This window comes from Bufo bufo, chromosome 1 (assembly GCF_905171765.1).
Source record: "Bufo bufo chromosome 1, aBufBuf1.1, whole genome shotgun sequence".
In the NCBI taxonomy this organism is placed as follows: Eukaryota; Metazoa; Chordata; class Amphibia; order Anura; family Bufonidae; genus Bufo; species Bufo bufo.
In genome coordinates this window covers 410,562,382-410,587,467 of record NC_053389.1, presented here as the reverse complement: position 1 = coordinate 410,587,467, position 25,086 = coordinate 410,562,382, and positions in this window count along the sequence as shown.

Sequence of the window (25,086 nt, the reverse complement as noted above, 5' to 3'; positions counted from 1 at the left end):
CACTTGAAAAATGGCAAAAAATCATATTTAGCATGGCTGGATCTTAACAAGGTTCTGTAAGGGAGTCTGCGGTTTTGGTTCCCTTGCGGGCAGATACGGTGGGGTGTCCGCATGGGCGCCGGAGGGGAGGGCCGCGGGGATCTCTGAGGCAGAATTGCTGGGCTGATGGCAATACGTCGCGGCCGGTCCGGCCTCCGGTGTCTCCTGCGGGTTCCGTTCCGGTGTCCATGCTGGCACAATCCAGTGCCCGTGCCGAGTCTATTGGGCGTCCGCGTGCACGCCTGAGGGGTGATTTGCAAAGGAATGTGCGGCCGAGTGTGCGTGCATCTTATGCGCTACGTCGGCCACTGGCAGGTAAAGCATCTGTGCACAAATTCAAAGTTAATTAGAGATTTGCTGCACAGGTGCTAATGAGTAGGATCATCGCATGACCTATGAGGTTCTGACAAGCAGCACTCTGTGATTGGCCAGCAGGTGTTTAAAAGGTTATCTCCCTGGCTGATCAGTGCTCACTGTTGTCTCTACAACCTGGGAGTATGCTGGTTCAGATTCACTAAGTTTGTTCCATGCATGAACTGTGTGTCTCCGTGTGCACAGTGTGTGGCCTCGGATCGGACCTTGGATACTTCACTGTCTCATCCTTAGGTATTTGGTTTCACGGACTCTTCTGTATGAACTTTAGCCTGGTCTGGCTTTTCTCTGACGTTTTCCCACAGAGATTATTATTTGGACTACATTATTTCTGTATGATTTCTGGCTTGGACTTTACTGCTGTGTTTTCAATAAATCCACGTTTGTTCAGATCTTTGCCTGGTTGCTTGGGGTTCTGCTGCATTACAGATTCCAAGTAGAGCTTCAACATGCAACAAGAAGAAATGAGAGTGAGACAAAACATTTGTTGAGCATTCAATTTAATGAAAACCACAAATAAACTGAAACAAACAGGCTGTTTTTCAGTGGATCAAAAGTTTAGGACCACACCTCCAAAAAAAAACTAAACCCCCCCAAAACAGAAATCCAACTTCCAAACATGAACTCCGTAATGAGAAGCTCCGCCGTCATTGTTTATCACTTCAAAAATTAGTTTCGGCATGCTTGATGCAAGCGTCTCCATGAGGTGAGTGGGAACATTTCTCCAAGTGGTGAAGACGGCCGCACGAAGGCCATCTACTGTCTGGAACTGTTGTCCATTTTTGTAAACTTCCCTTGCCATCCATCCCCAAAGGTTCTCAATTGGATTTCGATCAGGGGAACACGCAGGGTGGGCCAAAAGAGTGATGTTGTTCTCCTTGAAGAAGTCCCTTGTCCTGTGGGCATTGTGTACTGTAGCGTTGTCGTGTTGAAAAACCCAGTCGTTACCACACAGACAAGGGCCCTCAGTCATGAGGAATGCTCTCTGTAACATCTGGACATAAAGAGACTTCACAGAATAACCATTAATTCTAAGACATAACTTTTAATGATCAATATTAAAATATTGGACCCTTTTGAATATAGAAATAAATGAAAATATACAAAAACAAATCAAAAACCTATGTGTCGCTTGTCTCCTTGGTAGCAGGAAGGGCAGCCAGGTGTGATAATGATAGGCTGAATGGGGCAGTATCCCTAATGCTTACCCTATTAAGGTAGCCCTGCCTATAAACGGAATAGCCGCCCTGATAAGGCCGATCCAGTGTCTCCTGCCTCCTGCTGATCCCTGGAGGACCCTAAGACGGGTGACAGATAGGGCTTTTACTAACTGGAGACCTGGATTAATCTATACATATACCAAAAACAAAAAAACATGTAGAGAACACCCCCCGTGTGATGGTGAGTAGACCACCCATTGATAAATAGTGCCAGAGAAAATAGTGAAGAATGTAGTACAGAATATAGGTAGAGTGTCACATTGGCACTTCTACCCTGAACGTTCCAAGGCGTTTCGCCCGGTTGGTATAAGGCTCCTCAGGGGACAAAAGACCAAAATCAGCAGAGTGTCCTACACCATAGATAATAACATGAAAAAGGAGAGAAGATATGTCTTACTCTCCTAATATAGTGGTCACTATATCTAGAGCCACATGTAGATATTTAATATTTGATACAAAAATATAGAAATATAATCGCCACAGATCAGGTTAAGGGACTTGGTAAAAAAACACAATTGCGATTACGCTAAGGGCAGCACCTAGGATGAAAAGACTGCAATACATCAAGACAAACATAATACTCCAGTTCATGTATCAATATAGCATGTGTCCTCCTGGTTCATAGAGATACTAAATGCACAAACAAGAAGAAAGACAGCCTATATAATACATGATGGTATTCTAGAAACTTGCAACAATGTCAAATATATATAGACCACCAGATGACAAAATGAATCAGAGGACAAAACGGTAGTTCTAGCTATACTTGCGTGACCAGCAGGGTGCCCCTAGGTCTCGGTTCTACATATTACACCGATAGAGGAGGTGGTGGTGTTGCCGTCCTATTGGTGTAATATGTAGAACCGAGACCTAGGGGCATCCTGCTGGTCACGCAAGTATAGCTAGAACTACCGTTTTGTCCTCTGATTCATTTTGTCGTCTGGTGGTCTATATATTTTTGACATTGCTGCAAGTTTCTATAATACCATCATGAATTATATTTAGTCATATTATATAGGCTGTCTTTCTTCTTGTTTGTGCATTTAGTATCTCTATGAACCAGGAGGACACATGCTATATTGATACATGAACTGGAGTATTATGTTTGTCTTGATGTATTGCAGTCTTTTCACCCTAGGTGCTGCCCTTAGCGTAATCACAATTGTGTTTTTTTACCAAGTCCCTTAACCTGATCTGTGGCGATTATATTTCCATATTTTTGTATCAAATATTAAATATCTACATGTGGCTCTAGATATAGTGACCACTATATTAGGAGAGTAAGACATATCTTCTCTCCTTTTTCATGTTATTATCTATAGTGTAGGACACTCTGCTGATTTTGGTCTTTTGTCCCCTGAGGAGCCTTATACCAACCGGGCGAAACGCGTTGGAACGTTCAGGGTAGAAGTGCCAATGTGACACTCTACCTATATTCTGTACTACATTCTTCACTATTTTCTCTGGCACTATTTATCAATGGGTGGTCTACTCACCATCACACGGGGGGTGTTCTCTACATGTTTTTTTTTGTTTTTGGTATATGTATAGATTAGTCCAGGTCTCCAGTTAGTAATAGACCTATCTGTCACCCGTCTAAGGGTCCTCCAGGGATCAGCAGGAGGCACAAGACACGGGATCGGCCTTATCAGGGCGGCTATTCCGTTTATAGGCAGGGCTACTTTAATAGGGTAAGCATTAGGGATACTGCCCCATTCAGCCTATCATTATCACACATGGCTGCCCTTCCTGCTACCAAGGAGACAAGCGACACATAGGTTTTTGATTTGTTTTTGTATATTTTCATTTATTTCTATATTCAAAAGGGTCCAATATTTTAATATTGATTATTAAAAGTTATGTCTTAGAATTAATGGTTATTCTGTGAAGTCTGTTTATTAATTGACCTAATTCTACTATAATCCCTCGAACAGGGTTATGTTCATTCTGTGAGTTTGTTTAACATCTGGACATAGCCAGCGGCCGTTTGATGCCCCTGCACTTCCTGAAGCTCCATTGTTCCACTTAAGGAAAAAGCACCCTAGACCATTATGGCGCCCCCTCCACTGTGGCGCGTAGAAAACATCTCAGGTGGGATCTGCTTGTCATGCGAGTAACGTTGGAAACCATCAGGACCATCAAGGTTACATTTTTTCTCATCAGAGAATAAAACTTTCTTCCACCTTTGAATGTCCCATGTTTGGTGCTCTCTTGCAAAGTCCAAACGAGCAGTTCTGTGGCGTTCAAAGAGACGAGGTCTTTGAAGACGTTTTTTTGTTTTTGAATCCCTTCAGTCTCAGATGCCGTCTGATGGTTATGGGGCTGCAGTCAGCACCAGTAAGGGCCATAATTTGGGTCGAGGATCGTCCAGTGTCTTGACGATCCTCCGTCTCAGTGCTGATGAAATTTTTTGGGGTCTTCCACTTGACTTTTTTGTTCCATAACCCTCAGGATCGTTTAAGAAATTCCAAATGACTGTCTTACTGCGTCCCACCTCAGCAGCGATGGCGTGCTGTCAGAGACCCTGCTTATGCAGTTCAACAACCCGACCACGTTCAAAAAGGGAGAGTTTTTTGCCTTTGCCATCACAACATGTGACTACCTGACAGAAAATGACAATTTATCCCCATCTTTGCACAGATTTGGCCTTTTAAATGCATGTGGTCCTAAAATTTGGATCAGATGAAAAACAGCCTGTTTCAGTTTATTCGTTATTTTCAATTAATTTAATGCTCAAAAAATGTTTTGTCTCACTCTCATTTCTTCTTGTTGCATGTTGAAGCTCTACTTGGAACCTTAAGATCCAACAATGTAAAAGATTTTTTGCCATTTTTCAATTGGTCTTAAACTTTTGATCAGGACTGTATTAAACTTGAATTTCACACTTGCTGTAAAATAGTGGATTTTGGCAACAAAAAAAAAGTGTGTTTTGAAAAACCCAGAAAATTATGGCTGTATTTCTAGCTTAAATTGCACACTGACTAATCCTGCAAATGCACCAGATGTTGTATATTGCCAAAAAAAGGTGATTTTTTTACAACCAGATTATTAGTGCAGTTTTCAAAGATTGGATTTCAATGTCACAAAAGCTCAGATGCAGTGCTGGTGCACTGAGCTTGCATAAAATGGCCGCCGCCGCCCACCTAACTAACAGACGGATAAAAGTTGTTGTTTTTTCCGTCACTGGGCTCAGGGCAGGGTAAAAAGATTGTGCCCTTCACCCACACAACTAAATGTATGTTCGATTCACGTTCTGAATCAAAGATTCTCTCCTATTCTCTCTCTGAAATCACCAGCAGCATCCTCTCCCTACACTAATAACAGCAGAGTGACGTGCAGCGCTACGTGACTCAAGCTTATATAGAGCCTGGGTCACATGCTGCACTGGCCAGTCACAGCCATGCCATTAGTAGTCATGGCTGTGATGGCTTCTTAGGGCACAGAGCTAAACGCTTGTTGATTGGCTGCTCTGCAGCCTTTCAAAAGGCGCCAAGAAAGCGCCGAACACCGAGCCCGAACCCAAACTTTTACTAAAATGTTTGGGTTCGGGTCCGGGGTCCAAAAATCCTAAAGTTCGGTACGAACCCGAACTTTGCAGTTCAGCTTCGCTCAACCCTAATCAGTATTCAATTGTCCCTGCAGAGGAGGCTGAGGACACGGTGGAGGATGAGAAGGTAGAGGTGGACATTGTCGCAGGACCAACGGCGTGAGAACGTGGAGGCGGAAGCGGCATCACCTGGCAAAGTTGCTGGTGTGGCTGGGCAGGAACCACTTTTACCGAGTATATTGCCCTTGACCAAGAAAGGCTGTATCACAAACAAATCTCACCGTTGAATGGCTAATCGACCGAATGCGGTTCATAAACAAGAAAGTCCACAACCATTCATCAATTTTCCCAAGAAAGGCTGTTTCACAAACAAATTTCACCACTGAATGGATAATTGACGAATTCAGTTAATACAGAAGAAAATCCACAATCACCCATAATTTTTCCCAAAAAAGGCTGTTTCACAAACAAATTTCACCACTGAAGGGATAATCGACGAATTCGGTTCATACAGAAAGTCCACAATCACCCATAATTTTTCCCCAAAAAGGCAGTTTCACAAAAAAAATCCACCACTGAATTTTGATGGAATTCGGGTCATAACAAAGAAAATCCACAATCGCCCATCACTTTTCCCAAAAAAGGCTGTATCACAAACAAATTTCACCACTGAATGACAATGTAAATTCACTGCAGAACGGCTAATAACAGATACTTATTTTTTCCCATTAATACACCCCAACAATGGCTGTATAACAATGTTGGTTCACTGCAGACTGGCTAATAAGACGTATTCCTTTACCTTTTAATACACCCCAAAAAAATTCATATAACAATCACAATTCAACGCTGAACGGCAAATATATTTTATCTTTTGCCACTAATACATGGAGAAAAGGGTTTTACAACAAATAACTTCTCCGCTGAATGACAAATATATATTTTTAGTGCCACTAATACACAGTAAAAAGGGCTTTACAACATATAACTTCACCGCTGAACGGCAAATATATTTTTCTTTTTCCACTTATATACGCCACAAAAGGCTTTAGAACATATAACTGCACCGCTGAACGGTAAATATATTTTTCTTTTTCCACTTATACACACCACAAAAGGCTTTAGAACATAGAACTGCACCGCTGAACCGCATATATATATATATATATTTTTTGCCACTAATACATGACAAAAAGGGCTGTAATTTTCTCACTTCACCACACAACGGCTAATAAGCCTTTTTTTTTTACTACTAATACAAGCCAAAAAATGCTTTAGAACATATAACTGCACCACACAAAGGCAAATAAGACATATAAATATTTCCTTGTAATAAACCCTGTTAATGGCTGTATCAAAGCACTTGCAAGCCAATAACAAGAATGGTTTGCTGGTATTACAGAGCTGTACAATGGCAATATGAGTCCCTTGTCAGTGCAACAAGGTGTAATAGGATTGTTCCTATTACCCAGGCTGTAACCTCCCCTACTGAACCCTGTTCAACATAAATGCTGTGGAATAATTCCTCCCTATCCCTTTCCTACACCTTGAATAATCTTTCCCTGCACTTGTAAATCATTTTTTTAGCACAATGAAGTTTTTTTTTTAACTCTGTCCCTAAGGCCTGCTGACATCTCTCCCTGCACTAAGTACACTGGTAAATGGCAGAATCCAAGATGGCTGAGGCTATTTATAGGGCTGTGACATCACAGGGCTGGCTGGCTGCTGATTGCCTGTATTCATGGCATTATGGGTGATCCCGCTTCCCAGAGTTCCTTGCTCCATGTCCTCACACATGCAGCAGCCGTTTTAGGAAAAAATATAATTCATTACCACGAAGCGTGTGGAGATTCGGCTTCGGTGCGAAACAAATTTTTCCTGAAATTCGGATCAGATTCTACCACACACACATATATATATATATATATATATATATATATACGCAGTGACTTGCAAAAGTATTCACTTTTTTCGTATTTTGGTGCCTCATAACCTGGAATTAACATGGATTGTTTGAGGATTCGCATAATTTAATTTACAGAACATGTCCACAACTTTGAAGATGTTTTTTTTTTTTTTTTTTTTATTGTGAAGCAAACAACAAATAGGACAAAATAACAGAAAAAGTCAATGTGCATAACTATTCACCCCCCTAAGATCGATACTTTCTAGAGCCATCTTTTGTGGCAATCACAGCTCCAAGTCGCTTTGGATAAGTCTCTTTGAGCTTGCCACATCTTACCACTGGGATTTTTCCCATTCCTCCTTGTAAGACTGCTCCAGCTCCTTCAAGTTGGATGGTTTGCGTTTGTGAACAGCAATTTTTAAGTCTGACCACAGATTTTTTATTGGATTGAGATCTGGGCTTTGACTAGGTCATTCCCACACATTTACATGTTTCCCCTTTAAACCAATCAAGTGTTGCTTTAGCAGTGTGTTTGGGGTCATTGTCCTGCTGAAAGGTGAACCTCCATCCAAGCCTCAAATCACACACAGAGTGGGACAGGTTATGTTCAAGAATTTCCCTGTATTTAGCACCATCCATCTTTGCCTCAACTCTGACCAGTTTCCCAGTCCCGGCTGCTGAAAAACAATACCCACAGCATGATGCTGCCACTACCATATTTCATTGTGGGGATGGTTTTCTTTGGGTTATGTGATGTGTTGGGTTTGCGCCAGACACAGCATTTTCTTTGATGGCCGAAAAGTAAAATTTTGGTCTCATCAGACCAAAGCACTTTCCTCCATACATTTTGGGAGTCTCCCACATGCCTTTTTGCAAGCTCACAATGTGCCTTTTTGTTTTCAGCTGAAAGTAATGGCTTTCTTCTGGCCACTCTGCCATAAAGCCCAACCATATGGAGCATACTGCTTATTGTCGTCCTATGTACAGATACTCCAGTCTCTGCTGTGGAACTCTGCAGCTCCTCCAGGGTTACCTTAGGTCTTTGTGCTGCGTCTCTGATTAATGCTCTCCTTGCCCAGTCCGTGAGTTTTGGTGGGCGGCCGTCTCTTGGCAGGTTTGCTGTTGTGTCATGTTCTTTCCATTTGGTTATGATAGATTTGATGGGGCTCCTGGGGATCATCAAAGATTTGAATATTTTTTTTATAACCTAACCCTGACTTGTACTTCTCAACAACATTGTCCCTTACTTGTTTGGAGCGTTCCTTGGTCTTCATGGCAGTGTTTGGTTAGTGTTGCCTCTTGTTTAGGTGTTGCAGCCTCTGTGACCTTTTAAAAAAGGTGTGTATATGTAATGACAGATCATGTGACTCTTGCACGCAAGTAGGCATCATTTCAATAATTATGTGACTTCTGAAGGTAATTGGTTGCACCAGAGCTTTTTATGGGCTTCCTAACATAGGGGTGAATACATATGCACATGCCAATTTTCTGTTTTCTATTTCTATACGATAGTTTTATTTATATATTTTTCTCATTTCACTTCACCAACTTAGACTATTGTGTTCTGATCCATCACATACAATTCAGATTAACAAAACATTGAATTTAAGGCTGTAATGTAACAAAATACGAAAAAAAAGTTGAGGCACTGTGTGTGTGTATATATATATATATATATATATCTTTTTTCATATATTGGTAGGAGGTATGTAATTTATTTATCGAGAGTATGTATGTCACTAACTCTACAACAACTTGCGTGTATTTATGTCATTTACTTTGCAATAACCCATGTGCATTTATGTGGTTACTCATTTTATGATAGGATTTATAAAAAGTTATCCTGCTGATTCCAAATTACTTCTCACGCTTTAGGTCCCCTAAAATGCCAGGGCAGTATAAATACCCCACAAGTGACCCCATTTTGGAAAGAAGACACCCCAAGGTATTCCCTGAGGGGAATGGCGAGTTCATAGAAGTTATTTTTTTTTTGGCACAAGTAAGAGGAAATTGATGTATTTATTTTTTTTCTCACAAAGTCTCCCTTTCCGCTAACTTGTGACAAAAAGTTCAATCTTTCATGGACTCAATATGCCCCTCAGCAAATACCTTGGGGTGTCTACTTTCCGAAATGGGGTCATTTGTGGGGTGTGTTTACTGTTCTGGCATTTTGGGCGGGACTAAATTGTGAGCAACCCTGTAAAGCCTAAAGGTACTCGTTGGACTTTCGGCCCCTTTACGCACCTAGGCTGCAAAAAAGTGTCAGACATGTGGTATCGCCGTACTCAGGAGAAGTAGGGCAATGGGTTTTGGGGTGTATTTTTACATATACCCATGCTGGGTGAGAGGAATATCTCTGTAAATTGACAACTTTGTATAAAAAAAATTAAAAAGTTGTCATTTACAGAGATATTTCTCTCACCCAGCATGGGTATATGTAAAAATACACCCCAAAACACATTGCCCTACTTCTCCTGAGTACGGCGATACCACACGTGTGACACTTTTTTGGTGCACAAAGGGGCCAAAATTCCAATGAGAATCTTTACGATTTCACAGGGCATTTTTTACGCATTTGGATTCCAAACTACTTCTCACGCTTTAGGTCCCCTAAAGTGCCAGGGCAGTATAAATACCCCACAAGTGACCCCATTTTGGAAGAAAGACACCCCAAGGTATTCCGTGAGGGGCATGGCGAGTTCCTAGAATATATATTTTTTGGCACAAGTTAGCGGAAAATGTTTTTTTTTTTTTCTTCTCTTACAAAGTCTCATATTCCACTAACTTGTGACAAAAAATAAAATTGTACATGACCTTGCCATGCCCCTCACGAAATACCTTGGGGTGTCTTCTTTCCAAAATGGGGTCACATGTGGGGTATTTATACTGCCCTGGCATTTTAGGGGCCCTAAAGCGTGAGAAGAAGTCTGGAATATAAATGTCTAAAAAATTTTATGCATTTGGATTCCGTGAGGGGTATGGTGAGTTAATGTGAGATTTTATTTTTTGTCACAAGTTAGTGGAATATGAGACTTTGTAAGAAAAAACAAAAAAAATATTTAAAAAAAACAATTTCCGCTAACTTGTGGAAAAAAAATAAAAATCTTATATGAACTCGCCATGCCCCTCAAAAGTGATCTTTTTATAGCGCAGCAGCGATTTTACGGTGTTTTTTGCAGTGATCAGAAAAAAAATTCTGTCACTGCGGTGGGGTGGACTGAACGCAAGTGTGCGCACAAGATCAGGTCTGATCGGGCGAACACTGCGTTTTTTGTAGAGCCTATAGAAAGGCATTTTCTATATAGTTCTGGCAATGTGCGGATCCGCAAAATGCGGAATGCACATTGCCGGAGTTCGTGTTTTGCGGATCCGCGGTGTCCGTGTTTTGCGGATCCGCAAAACACATACGGGCGTCTGAATGGATCCTTACAGGGGGGTGATCAATGACAGGGGGGTGATCAGGGAGTCTATATGGGGTGATCACCCCCCTGTAAGGCTCCATTCTGACGTCTGTATGTGTTTTGCGGATCCATGGATCCGCAAAACACATACGGACGTCTGAATGGAGCCTTACAGGGGGGTGATCAATGACCGGGGGGTGATCAGGGAGTCTGTATGGGGTGATCACCCCCTGTCATTGATCACCCCCCTGTAAGGCTCCATTCAGACGTCTGTATGTGTTTTGCAGATCCGCGGATCTGCAAAACACATACGGACGTCTGAATGGAGCCTTACAGGGGGGTGATCAATGACAGGGGGGTGATCAGGGAGTCTAATATGGGGTGATCAGGGGTTAATAAGGGGTTAATAAGTGACAGGGGGGGTGTAGTGTAGTGGTGTTTGGTGCTTTTTTACAGAGCTGCCTGTGTCCTCTGGTGGTCGATCCAAGCAAAAGGGACCACCAGAGGACCAGGTAGCAGGTATATTAGACGCTGTTATCAAAACAGCGTCTAATATACCTTTCAGGGGTTAAAAAAATCGGATCTACAGCCTGCCAGCGAATGATCGCCGCTGGCAGGCTGTAGATCAGCTCGTTTACCTGCAGTTCCTGTGAACGCGCGCTCCTGTGTGCGCGCGTTCACAGGAAATCTTGCGTCTCGCGAGATGACGCGTATATGCGTCTAGGAGGAATGAATCGACCGCCTCCGGAACGCAATCCTGCATTAGGAGGTCCGGAGGCGGTTAATAGATCAGTATGTGCACAATTCACAGAAGTCTATGGCTGGCCACCTTGGTGTACTTTAGGAATTATCCCCAATAGGTTATTAATTCTTAAGTTGTGTTGATATACATTTGTCTGCCCATGTATTGGTTTTTCCGATTTGACCCTTCACTGTTTGTCCTGACCTCCTGATCTCTGTACTGACCCGAGCTGCTTCACCTAGCAGACCTCAGACTGTTTCTTGGATTGCTGACTTGACCTTATCCTGTCTCTAACTACAATTTTTCCTTTGCTCTTTACCGGTGTTGCTTCAGCCCCCAGGGTCAGCTATCAACCAATCAGACTACTGTAGGTGTTAGGAACCTGGTGGTCCTCTGGCAGTGCAGTCCAGATCCATGTACAGGGGTTGCAATGTGAATACAAGAGGACTGCCAGGTGAGGTCAAATACGGAACAAAATTTTAAATGCCGGTCCAGGTTTTGGCAGCACCTGGCTGTGCTTAAATAGGTAGTTGGACTCAGAAGCGATGTCTCTGTGTTGGGATCTGGAAGCCTTGTGTCTGGATGAAGGCTTGCTACCTGTGTGGCGTGAAAACAGGTTGGTGCTGCTATCAGCAAGGACTCTTTGCCGCATGGTGTGAAGTACCACCAACAACGCAAGGTGACTTTTTGTTTGAATATGACTGTTTTGTCACTTGCCTAAAGTGTGAATAAAACACTGAACTGTTTGATCCAAAGAGCTTGTTGTTGCCTCTATACTGCGTCCTCTAATCCTGTCTACCAGAGTGAGTTCCCACACTACCTACACATTGTTGCACATGAAGTACAACCCTTCTATCCAGCATACCAGGAATGGTTTAAAAATAGTTTAAGGTATCAAGGAGGCCTCCAAATTCCCCAGATCTCTGTCCAATCGTGCATCTGTGGAATTTGTTGGAAAAAAAAGTCCAATCCATGAGGGTGCCATCTTGCAACTTACAATACTTAAAGTATCTGTTGCTAATATCTTTGTTCTAGATACCACAGGACACCTTCAGAGGTTTTATCAGTCAGAACTGCTTTAGTAGCACAAAGGGACCTACAATATTGGACAGCTGGCTTTATTTTTATGACTGATCAATTTATGCTCTATAGCAGGGATGCCCAATCTGCTGTTGTAAAACTACAACTCCTGCTGTAGACTGACAGCTATAGGCTGTCCAGGCATGCTAGGAGTCAGGGCCGGCCTTTGGGGTGTGCGAGCTGTGCCGATAGTGAGGAGGCTCCTTGGCCGGTGTAGCAACTGCCACAAACGCCACACACTGTAATGACATGCAGGATGGCACAGCCTTCTCTCACCTCCCAGCAGCACCCTTACTACTTTATAGACACCCTGCCTGTGTCACAACTTGCACGCTTATCATTTACGAGACACAAATACAAGGCATGATACAAGGCATAGTCATCTGTATTGCCATCTTCAGGACAGGGAGAAATGTGTCTGCTGGGATTCAAACCCACAACCTTCTGTATCAGAGCCAAAGCACTTACCCACACAGCTATAAGAGCTGCATAGCCACTGACTGAAAAAATATGAGCAGTGACATGCGGCGAGTGCTACGTTGTGGGCTCTTGCTGAATGAAGCTAGGACAGCCACTGATGTTTCTTCATTAGAGACAGATTTCATGCGTCCACATTTTGGCAAATCCAACAGTGAACCAGTTTCACGAAACTTAGCAAGCAGTTTGCTAACTGTAGCATAGGAGATGGGTGGTCTCGTAGGGTGTCTTGCATTGAAATCTGCTGCAATGACCCGGTTACTGCGTTCACCAGACATCAACACAATTTCTATCCGCTCCTCACGTGTTAACCTCGGCGACATGTCAATGGCTGTAAACAAAGAGAAACTTGTAAATAACTCATGAAAGAATAAAGTTACGTTAAAACCAAGCACACCATTAGTTTTTCTTGTGAAATTCCCAATAAGTTTGATGTGTCACATGACCCTCTTCCTATTGAAAAAACAAAAGTTGGATTCAAAATGGCCGCCATGGTCACCACCCATCTTGAAAAGTTTCCCCCCTCACATATACCAATGTGCCACAAACAGGAAGTTAATATCATCAACTATTCCCATTTTATTAAGGTGTATCCATATAAATGGCCCACCCTGTAGTTTTGCAACATCTGTAGGGCCGTAGGTTGGGCACCCCGGCTCTATAGTGTTTATGGTATGGGGTGGTGAAGGCTTCAGATTTGCAGCTAATCATTTAAGGTATATTCAGCAACATTTACCATCTATGCTTCTCTGTAAATGTTGCTGCTGACAACATGGATACTGACTTTGTTGGGCTAAAGTTGTGAAAATTATTTGATATAAACCTTTATATATTAAAATGCTTAATTCATCAATGATGAAAATAGTTTAGCTTTTGTACTGTGGAGGCGCCAGAGAGCTTTATAGTTTCCTTCTAAAAATATGATATGTAACTTGACTTCCTTACTACTGAGCAGTACCGTTTTGAAAATATTACTTTTCCTAGGAATACAGTGCACCCTGAGGCTAACAACCAATATGACAAACCAATATATATTTATAGTCTGCACAGAGCTGCTGTAATTGCGGTAGTCAACGAAACAATTGATAGTTGGAAGATGCACATTTGAAGAGTTAACAGGGATTACATGAAAAGGATTGTTTAATTCTCCTGATCGTAAAATACCACAAAATTGTCTTTGTGGTTGTGATGCTTTAAAACTGAATGAAAAATAGCAGCGACGGCTTTCTTGCCTGGGGCACTAGAGGTAGTGTTCCGTAAAAACATGTCAAACAAAAGAAGAAAAATACAGTTCAACTGTTGGATATTTTACAACTCAGACTTTCAGTGCAGATTAGATTTTTCGACCACCGCCTGTAATGATGAGAAATGCCGTAATCTAATCAAAAAGGTTTTTTAATCATGCAAATGCAAATAGAGATCAGCCTGCTGTCTTTGTGGAGTCACCTTAGCAAAGATGGCCTTATGGGCCCTCAAGTGATGCAAGTAGTGGAAATGCAAGGATGAATCATGAGTTCATTAGCTAAAGAATACTGCTAGACCAGCCAGTGCAAGGATCCTGCAGCTGAGGTCTGCTTAGAGCCAAATGCATCAGTACACTACTAAATATAGAATCTGGAATGAAAACAAGCGCCACATACACACAAGAGCTTAAATCTATGGGTCACTGCTTTGCAGATAGTCTTCTAAAAAATAAGATAAGGATATTCTAATCTGTTTCATATATTTATGCTCCGATAAGGAATCTGCTATCAAATCAGGTGGAAAGAAAAATATATGTATAGGTATTTTCACTTGGGTTGGTAACCTTTTGCTTTCCAGACAGCCTATTAAATATAAACAGGGCAGACCACTTAGTACTTGAGGAGACCATGTCAGCAGAATCAACCCTATTAAGCATGGCATATTGTCGGTTAGAGTTGATCCTGCTGAATAAAATGATACCTAGATGGTAAAAATCCATTGTGCGTTTCCAGAGAAAGCAAAGCTTATTTCCATATGCATATTAGGGCTTGAGTGCAGGGAGGGGGCAAGACATCAGCAGGAAAGCAGAGATGTTGAGGGGCTCGGTCTGACCCACGGTGCACTAAAGCCTTAAATTGCATATGGAATGCTTTTTTCTGGAATACTGCATTGGAGTTTCACCATCCAATAATCATTTTGATTAGCAGGATCAATCCTACCAAGCAGTATACCTAGTTTAATAGGGTTGATCCTGCTTACAGGTCCTCTAACTTCAAGTTTTAATTGACATCTCTATGACCAGTGCAAAGAAAAGAGAAGTACAAACCATCAAGGAACCAAAGGAGGGACCTAACAGACAGACACTATATTGCAGAATTTCCTTGAACTACGTGGCAACAAATACATTTTTCCTGAAATGGCGGTAAAAAACAAAACAAAAAAACGTACTCTCCCATTTGCTTGTGGAGAGGCTGTGGCGGCCATCTTGATTGAAGATAGTGTGCAAAATTTTGCATGTGGTGACATGTGACACTAGCTGGGCAAGCAAATGGATGAGGTGAGTTTTTGAAGTGTTTTTTTATTTTATTTATTTTTTATTAATGATTAACCCCTGAAAGGCCTCAATGTTAGGGCTCATGCACATAACCCCTGTGTGCCCCCAAGGCTGTATTGCGGCCTAGATATAGCGGGTCCGCAATACACTGGCACCGGCCGTGTGCATTCCGCATAACGGATCGCAGACCCATTCACTTGAATGGGTCCACAATCACGGAGATACAGAAGGGAGGAGTGCTTCCGTGGTGTTTCTGGCCGTGCCTCCGAATGGGTCCGCGATCCGCATGCGGATTCCCTATGGTCTGTGCACGTGCATTGTGGTCTGCAGCACGGGCACGGAGCACTTACGTTTGTGGGCATGAGCCCTTAATGAGCAGCATCTGAGGGGTTATATGACAGGGGTGGTTCAATCACCGTTCCCCGTCATTGTGCCTGCTGCATACAATGGAATGCAATTCGTAAAAAAGGAAATTCGCCGAATTGAAATTTTGGTAACTTCGCTCATCTCTAATGCTTTGTAAATAGAATACATTTTTTTTTTTTTCATATGCTTAAAGAGGTTCCCTGGGCTTTTAATATTAATGATCTAGCCTCAGGATAGGTCATCAATATCAGATCGGCAAGGGTCTGACACCTTGCACCCCCGCCCCGCCCGATCGGCTGTGTGAGGAAAAGGCACCATCTTCTGTCTCTCTGCTACTGCTATTTCTATGGCGAGCAGGAAGAGAGACAGAAGATGGTGTGCGCGCCATACAGCTGATTGGCGGTGGTGCTGGGTATCGACCTATCCTTAGATCAATATTAATAGCTTTGAAAACCCCTTTAATGAATAAGAAAGATGATGCAACACTTCTATCAATTTCCTGCTGTCATGCGTTTAAGGAATAGCAACTTATAAACTTAAAACAACATAAAATGCTGGTCATGGATTTGTGAGTGGCACACATAATTTGTATAACAGATTTACCGCTTACTAACAGAATTTACTTTTTATTCTGCTGTTACACGCATTGTGCAGTTTATTTTATCTAAAAATGTATCAAAGCAGAAACCTTGGTATTACAAAGTAATAGCTCAGGGAAGGCCGACTGGCAGCCCTCCAGCTGTTGTAAAACTACAACTCCCACCATGCCCTGCTGTAGGCTGTTCAGGCATGCTGGGAGGCGTAGTTTTGCAACAGCTGGAGAGCCACAGGTTGGCCATCCTGGTTAATAAATATTCAATATGTAATAAAACAATGTCATCATACACTAAAAAGGCAAGTGGACAAAACAACTCCACAGCTCAAACATTTAAACTGCATTAAATCTGTCACAGATGGGAAGAATAAGGGTGGATTCACATCTGTGTTCTGGATTCCATTATGGCTTTCCATTATAACATGGTTATAACAGAAAATAACGGAATCCATAAGACGGAAGGACGGACCTGCTATACTGCCCATAGACTTGTATAATGACGGAATGCAAAACGGAAGCATTTAAAAAGGCATTCCGTGTTAATAGAAGTCTATAGGAATCATAACGGATCCGTCCCGTTTCCGTTATGCAGAACGGAGAAAAAAGTCTTGTCGACAGGACTTTGTTTTCCGTCTTGTAAACCGGGAACCAGACGGATCCGTTATGATTCCCATAGACCTCTATGAAGCCTTAAGGATCAAAACGGAATGCCTCTTTAAAGCCAAAATTATTTGGCAATATACTCTTTCTATGTCGCTGATATAAAAAAATGTAAATGCTTTGGACACAGGTGAAAAGGACACTAATTATTCATAAGACAATAAGCTGTGATCAAGTCACAGAGGAAATCAACGTAAACCTCATTAATGGAGTCCAAGATTGAAAAAAAAATATATGAAAAAAATAAGTTTTGTTCTACACCCCAGGTGCCAGAAAAAGATCCAGAGGGCTATCTCTTTTAAAAACTTGGGCATAACCTTGTGCCCTAACAGATCCTCTATATATATTTCTAAACACACGCACAATATTCTGAATACAGTCGTGGCCAAAAGTTTTGAGAATTACATAAATATTGGAAATTGGAAAAGTTGCTGCTTAAGTTTTTATAATAGCAATTTACATATACTCCAGAATGTTATGAAAAGTGATCAGATGAATTGCATAGTCCTTCTTTGCCATGAAAATTAACTTAATCCCAAAAAAACCTTTCCACTGCATTTCATTGCTGTCATTAAAGGACCTGCTGAGATCATTTCAGTAATCGTCTTGTTAACTCAGGTGAGAATGTTGACGAGCACAAGGCTGGAGATCATTATGTCAGGCTGATTGGGTTAAAATGGCAGACTTGACATGTTAAAAGGAGGGTGATGCTTGAAATCATTGTTCTTCCATTGTTAACCATGGTGACCTGCAAAGAAACTCGTGCAGCCATCATTGCGTTGCATAAAAATGGCTTCACAGGCAAGGATATTGTGGCTACTAAGATTGCACCTCAATCAACAATTTATAGGATCATCAAGAACTTCAAGGAAAGAGGTTCAATTCTTGTTAAGAAGGCTTCAGGGCGTCCAAGAAAGTCTAGCAAGCGCCAGGATCGTCTCCTAAAGAGGATTCAGCTGCGGGATCGAAGTGCCACCAGTGCAGAGCTTGCTCAGGAATGGCAGCAGGCAGGTGTGAGCGCATCTGCATGCACAGTGAGCCAAAGACTTTTGGAAGATGGCCTGGTGTCAAGAAGGCCAGCAAAGAAGCCACTTCTCTCCAAAAAAAACATCAGGGACAGATTGATCTTCTGCAGAAAGTATGGTGAATGGACTGCTGAGGACTGGGGCAAAGTCATATTCTCCGATGAAGCCTCTTTCCAATTGTTTGGGGCATCTGGAAAAAGGCTTGTCTGGAGAAGAAAAGGTGAGCGCTATCATCAGTCCTGTGTCATGCCAGCAGTAAAGCATCCTGAGACCATTCATGTGTGGGGTTGCTTCTCATCCAAGGGAGTGGGCTCACACAGCCATGAATAAAGAATGGTACCAAAACACCCTCCAACATCAACTTCTTCCAACAATCCAACAACAGTTTGGTGAAGAACAATGCATTTTCCAGCACGCTGGAGCACAGTGCCATAAGGCAAAAGTGATAACTAAGTGGCTCGGGGACCAAAACGTTGACATTTTGGGTCCATGGCCTGGAAACTCCCCAGATCTTAATCCCATTGAGAACGTGGTCAATCCTCAAGAGGCGGGTGGACAAACAAAAACCCACTAATTCTGACAAACTCCAAGAAGTGATTATGAAAGAATGGGTTGCTATCAGTCAGGAATTGGCCCAGAAGTTGATTGAGAGCATGCCCAGTCGAATTGCAGAGGTCCTGAAAAATAAGGGCCAACACTGCAAATACTGACTCTTTGCATAAATGTCATGTAATTGTCGATAAAAGCCTTTGAAACGTATGAAGTGCGTGTAATTATATTTCACTACATCACAGAAACAACTGAAACAAAGATCTAAAAGCAGTTTAGCAGCAAACTTTGTGAAAACTAATATTTGTGTCATTCTCAAAACTTTTGGCCACGACTGTACATACATTTTCCAGTATTATGTACAGAAACAATGTTTACTGAATGTCCCTTATTTGGATTAGGAAAAAAAGAAAACTAAAACAAAATGCACTCTTAAATTAAATGTATTTTATTGCATAAAATTTAGGCATAATAATATATCAAAAATGTATTTTTATCCCCAAGTGTTGTAACTTGTCAATACAATAAATATAAAGGCTAGAGATGAGGGAAGCTGTCGAGATTTGAATCTGAACGGATTTATACCGAACCAAATTGGCTCCAATTGCCCTGAAAATTCGTATATAACATCCTCTAGTCTAGAATTTTTAGGAAAACTTGTTATTTATATAAATTTTTTCAAACACAATGACAGCAATAGTAAATAATGTGTGAGTAAAAAATTACATACATAGCTATGGGTAAACGCATGTTTCATGGCGTTGATAAAACACACCGCACCATCACGTGTTAAGCTTTTTCATATTCCAAAGCTTCCAAAAATTATCCCTTATTGGGGGCAGATGATGTTTAAATGCACACAGTGTTAATGAGGGGAAAAAAGGTGGATTGTTGGGGGACCAAGCATCCAAAAAGTTAGTTAGACTACATGAACACGTCCGTTTAAATACGGATAAACTGTCTATTTTTAACAGCCTTTTTATCACTGATGTCTGTCTTAGGCTACATGCACATGACCGTTCCGTTGTTTGCGGTCCGCAAACCGTGGATCCGCAAAAAACGGAAGACGCCCATGTGCCTTCCGCAATTAACGGAATGGGCGGCCCATTGTAGAAATGCCTATTCTTGTCTGCAAAACAGACAAGAATAGGACATGTTATTTTATTTTTTTTGCGGGGCCACGGAACGGAGCAAAGGATGCGGACAGCACACAGAGTGCTGTCCGCATCTTTTGCGGCCCCATTGAAATGAATGGGTCTGCACCTGAGCTACAAAAACCGCGGCTCGGATACGGACCCTAAAAAACGGTCGTGTGCATGAGGCCTTAGAAACAGACATTAAAAACTGACCCATTCACTGACACTGACAGTCAAATTGCTGTGCAAATAACCCCATCGACTAGCATTGGTCTTAAAACAGAGGTGTGATGGTCGTTAAAAAAATGTCCATCACATGTCCGTTTTTCACTGTCGTGTGCATGTAGCCTTAGAATACCTGCTTATATGACATGCACAAGTGTTAATTGTCAGAAGAAAGTGTTTGTGATTAAGCCTATAAAAAAAATAAATCCCCTTTTAATTGGGAGCAGCAGCAGTGCAGTGTGGATGTGGAAAGGGTAGGGCATGTAGTAGTAGTAGTAGTAGTAGTAGTAGTAGATCCTGCATTATACCAATATTCGCCCCCTCTCTTCCTATGGTCGCTATAGATTTTTATGGCATACTAATATTTTATGTTAATGTATATTTTTTATATATATATCAAGAAACGGAACAGCACCTCCTGAGACAAATCGCAGGTGCAAGCTACCCGGCATAATACAGCAGACAAAAAACAGTAGCAGCACACCACTATATGCGCTAAGACTAAGTGAACAGGTAAATGTGTGAACAGGGTCAAATACATGACGCCATATAGTTACTGCAAAGCAGTGGAGAAGCTCTTAGCGCATATTATTGATCAAAAATATGTCGGGCCCACCTACCAGACGGCAAGGTCGCTTCTCATCAGGTGGGACCTACTCTAACACGGAATGTCCAGCTCCATTGTTTCTCTGATTAAAAGCACCAAGGGGTGGGGGATGGGCGGGGAGTGCTAAGTTCCACAGAGATTGCCGTCTGGTAGGTGGGCCCGACATATTTTTGATCAATAATATGCGCTAAGAGCTTCTCCACTATATGGCGTCATGTATTTGACCCTGTTCACACATTTACCTGTTCACTTAGTCTTAGCGCATATAGTGGTGTGCTGCTACTGTTTTTTGTTTGATATATATATATATATATATATATATATGTATATGTATGTAATTTTTTCTATATGTTTATATACATTTATATAAATTTTTATGAGCAAGATGATAAGCATCTTGTTTCATATGTAAACACAGTTATATTTTATGTGTGTTTTTAGTGGAAAATCCCTAGACATTGTATGGGGTCTTTTTTACTATGAGTATCTATACATTGGGTTATTCCCCCCGCTCCCCATAATAAGAGAACTATGGGTACCAACAATACCTTATGTCTATCTATATATGATTTATATGTACTATCCATGTGTAAGGTGTAAGAACTATGGTCCAATTATGAATATGCATCTATATATGTAGGCTATTTTTCTTTTTCAATTCCAATCTTTATCAATTCTTATCTCTTAATTTTATTTATATGTCCCTTCAGCGGCCACACTAACACATCAGAACTTTTTGCAAGGGTGATGTGTTCCTGACTAAAGCGTTCTGACCTCCATGGCTACTGATCATGTGATTGCAAGACTTGCGATCACATGATAACTCCCTAGCATTCACACGAGTACATTGCGCTTTTTGCAGGTGCGCTGTACTTCATACATAAGTGTCCCTGTTCCCATGGCCACTAGTCATGTGATTTGAACGTTTGCAATCACATGACTCCCCTGTCTTCCAGCGCTGAGGGCCAGTAGGGCGCATGCGCTAGTGCTCCGACGGCAGGCCACTTCACTGCGGGCCCGCCCCTACCATGTGACCAGAGAGAGGCGGTCATGTGACCCTCTCCCTCCGGCCTGCTAGTTTTTCATTTTATTAATATATCTTTTAGTATTTAGAAGAATCATTTTACATAATAAATTGGAGGACAAACTCTGCAACTCAGAAGGAACTCAGATTAATGTTTTAATGTTTTAGCAAAGTTGTCTTAATATGCATTCACTACTACACCTGGGGCTAGCCCCTCCCACTTGGGGGCAGCCCACAAGTACTGCGTTTTTGGCATTTTTTCTGCATATATATACATCTGTTCATTGCTAGTTTAGATTATTACCTAATAACCTGATGAAGGGGACATTTTGAGCCTTGTTCATTGTTTATGTACATATGGTATCTATAAAATAAAGAAGATTTGATCTCTAAAGACCTGCACCACCAGTGATTTTGCGCCTGACCAGAACTTCCTCTCCTACAAGTATCTTTGGGGGATTGGGCATCAGATCCCAAAGAAACTCTTTCTGCGGCTGAGTTCCTGGAAAAAAGGGTCTATAATTTTACAAGTCTGCAATAGTGTTGTGCATATCTTTAGCACAACCCTAAAAGGTGAGCACATTTGTCCTCCAATCAATTTATATTTGTGTTGGACGTACTATCCTATTGTGCGCCCCTATCCCTCTTTTTTGTCTTTATTCCCCTCGTGACCAAGTGGAATCTAGATACGCCCGTGGTTTCAAGAATGATGAAGACAGCAGCAGCCATATAGAACATTATGGTAGGCAGACGACAGAAGTGTCATGATGGCAGCAGTAGCATGATGGAGGCAGAAGCCATATGAACATGATGGTAGGCAGGCGACAACAGTGGCATAAAAGTGGCAGTGGTATGATGGAGGCGGAGAGGGGACTCATTTTCAGACATGCTGACAACAGGCAGGAAGCTGCGTACACAGTGTTTACTGGTAATAACGTAATTTGGCCTCCCTTTCAGAGGGAAGAAAACATTCCCACATTTTGCTTTGATAGGGTCTAAAAGCATGGCTACAGTAATCATCAGACTGCTTGATGTCAATGATACATATGTCAGTGCGTATGCAAGCGAACATACAGGTAGCCATTCTGGCCAGTGTACCCTAAGAACCTGTTCTTTCTGGCTCCACTCCCCTTCCCTCACTGAGACGATTAGGTGTAGTGGTGGGTGCCATTGTCATCATCATTCTCTTGCTCCTCCACTTTCAACTCCTCCTCTTGCTCCAGTGTGAGCTTCTCATTCTTCATGGTTGTTTCTCCTTGTGGGTCCCAAATGGCTATAGGGTGGACAGCAAGATACATTAGCTGTTCTTCAGCTGACATCCCCTGCAGCATCTGGTGTGTTAGCCACGCTGACACAATTGTGTATGGGTCAAAAAAAAGGCCCTGGCAGGGGTTTTGCCCAGCAACATTGATCCAGTGGGCCATGAAAGACATGTACTGCCCCAGCCCATAGCAACTGCTCCAAGTGTTCACCATGGTGTGCACCTTGCTGCACAGCGACAATTACAAGGAGCTATGTGGGAGAACAAAGCGGGGATAACTTTTTGGGAGAAAAAATGGCAGCTCTGTATTTTCCAGTGAGGATGAGAGTATACCATCAGTTCTCTAAAGGCAGCAGATTCTACTAAATGCTATGGAAGAGACTGTACCGCTAGCAACTTGGCCAGGTGGAAATTTTGCCTCTGCACCACGATCTGGCTCCCAAGTCCTGTCCAACACACAATCATCATTGGAGTCCTCACCCTCCCTGTCACTTTTATTAGACAGTACAATATCATGTTGGGCTCCTTGGCCCCCCTACCAGTTCCCTGCTGTGCAATTGCCTCGACAGGCACAGGTCGCTGCCCCCATTTCCTATACCATGGCTTTGGGTGCCACTATTAAAACCACCAGGACAGCTATACATGGGGTCCCCAGCCTCCTCCTGAACCTCCTCCTGAGCTCACTGATGGCTCTCACACAGATTGTCAACAGGTAAACTCTTAACTATATGACGTAGGGTGTGGTGGGGTTTTGTTGCCACTTCATTAAGGAGGAGGAGCAGGAGTAATGCTGTGACCCCTGGCTACACAGCACAGTGTCAGACTCAGAAGTCACCTCCATGTCATCCTGCTGTTACTGGGAGTAGGAGTGAGCCATCTGACCCACAAACTCAGGGAGTAGCCAGGGAGAACTGAGGCCTACTGCTACTACTACTACTACTACTAATAGCCAAATGTATGACATTTTTGGGCCTAATGTACACAGACAAAGTATGGAATGGTTTGCAAAGTCTGTTTTCTGAAACTTAAGAGAGTTGCAATAAAATGTTCTTCCCTTTCCAGAAACACACTGAAGACACAGCTAATGACAACTAATTTTGGAAATAATGCAGTTTCGGTGCCACTTATAGATTTGGGCCTAATGTCTTATGTGTGTTCAAATATGTAAATTCAGAAAAAATCTTTCTCAAGTGTAAAATGTAAGTTGTCAACCTACTATGAGATTATTTCACCCACACACCGATACTTGAACTGTCTGGAGATGCTCTGACACAGCTTTTGGACTAGTATTTCAACCGTTTTCACGCTAAAACACTATCCTCTGGATTGAAAAATTTTTAAACACATGTTGCAAACGTGAATTTCTATATTTCACATTAAAAAAAAAATTTCAAAAAAATTGAACTCTCTGGAGATGCTCTGACATGGACTTTGGATTAGTATTTCACATTTTCACTCACAGACTTCAAACGCCATCCTCTGTATTGTAAGACAAACATTGCACACTTGTTTTCTGTATTGTTATATTTCACAAAATAAGTAAACTATCTGGAGATGCCTGACAGATTTAATTTGTAGTATTTCACGTTTTCACTCTGAGTTTCCAAAAGCTACCCTCTGTATTGTAAGACCCGTTGCACACCAGTATTACAATATTTTGCAAACCCAAAAAAATTTAAATTGATGCCCTGACACAGATTTTAGACTAGTATTTCATGTTTTCACTCAGAGATTTCAAAAGTTACCTTGCGTACTATAAAACACATATTACTAACTAGTATTGCTATATTTTGCAAAAAAAACAAACAAACATGAACTGTCTGGAGATGCCCTACCCGAGATTTTGGACTAGAACTAAAATGTTTTCAAATGTTACCAATTGTATTGTAAGACACATGTTGCATACTTGTATTGCCATATTTTGCAGGAAAAAAAACAAAACATAGATGACATAGATTTCAGTCTAGCATTTTATGTTTTTCATTCTGAGATTTCAATTGCTACCCCCTGTATTGTAAAACACGTGTTGCACACTTGTATTACTATTTTAAACAGAAAAAGACAAAAAAATTTGAACTGTCTAGAAATGCCCTGAAACGGATTTCTATCTATTCTTTCATGTTTCACTCACTGATACCCTTTTTGTTGTAAGACACATGTTTCACACGTATGCTATTTCTCAAAATAACAAACAAAAAAAATTGAACTGTCTGGAGATGCCCTGAGAAAGATTTTGGTCTAGTATTTCAGATGTTTTCACTGATATTTCAAACACTATCTAAACGCTATTTGTTTAAATGGGAAAAAAAAAATATTCTTGCAGGTAGCTGTTTTGA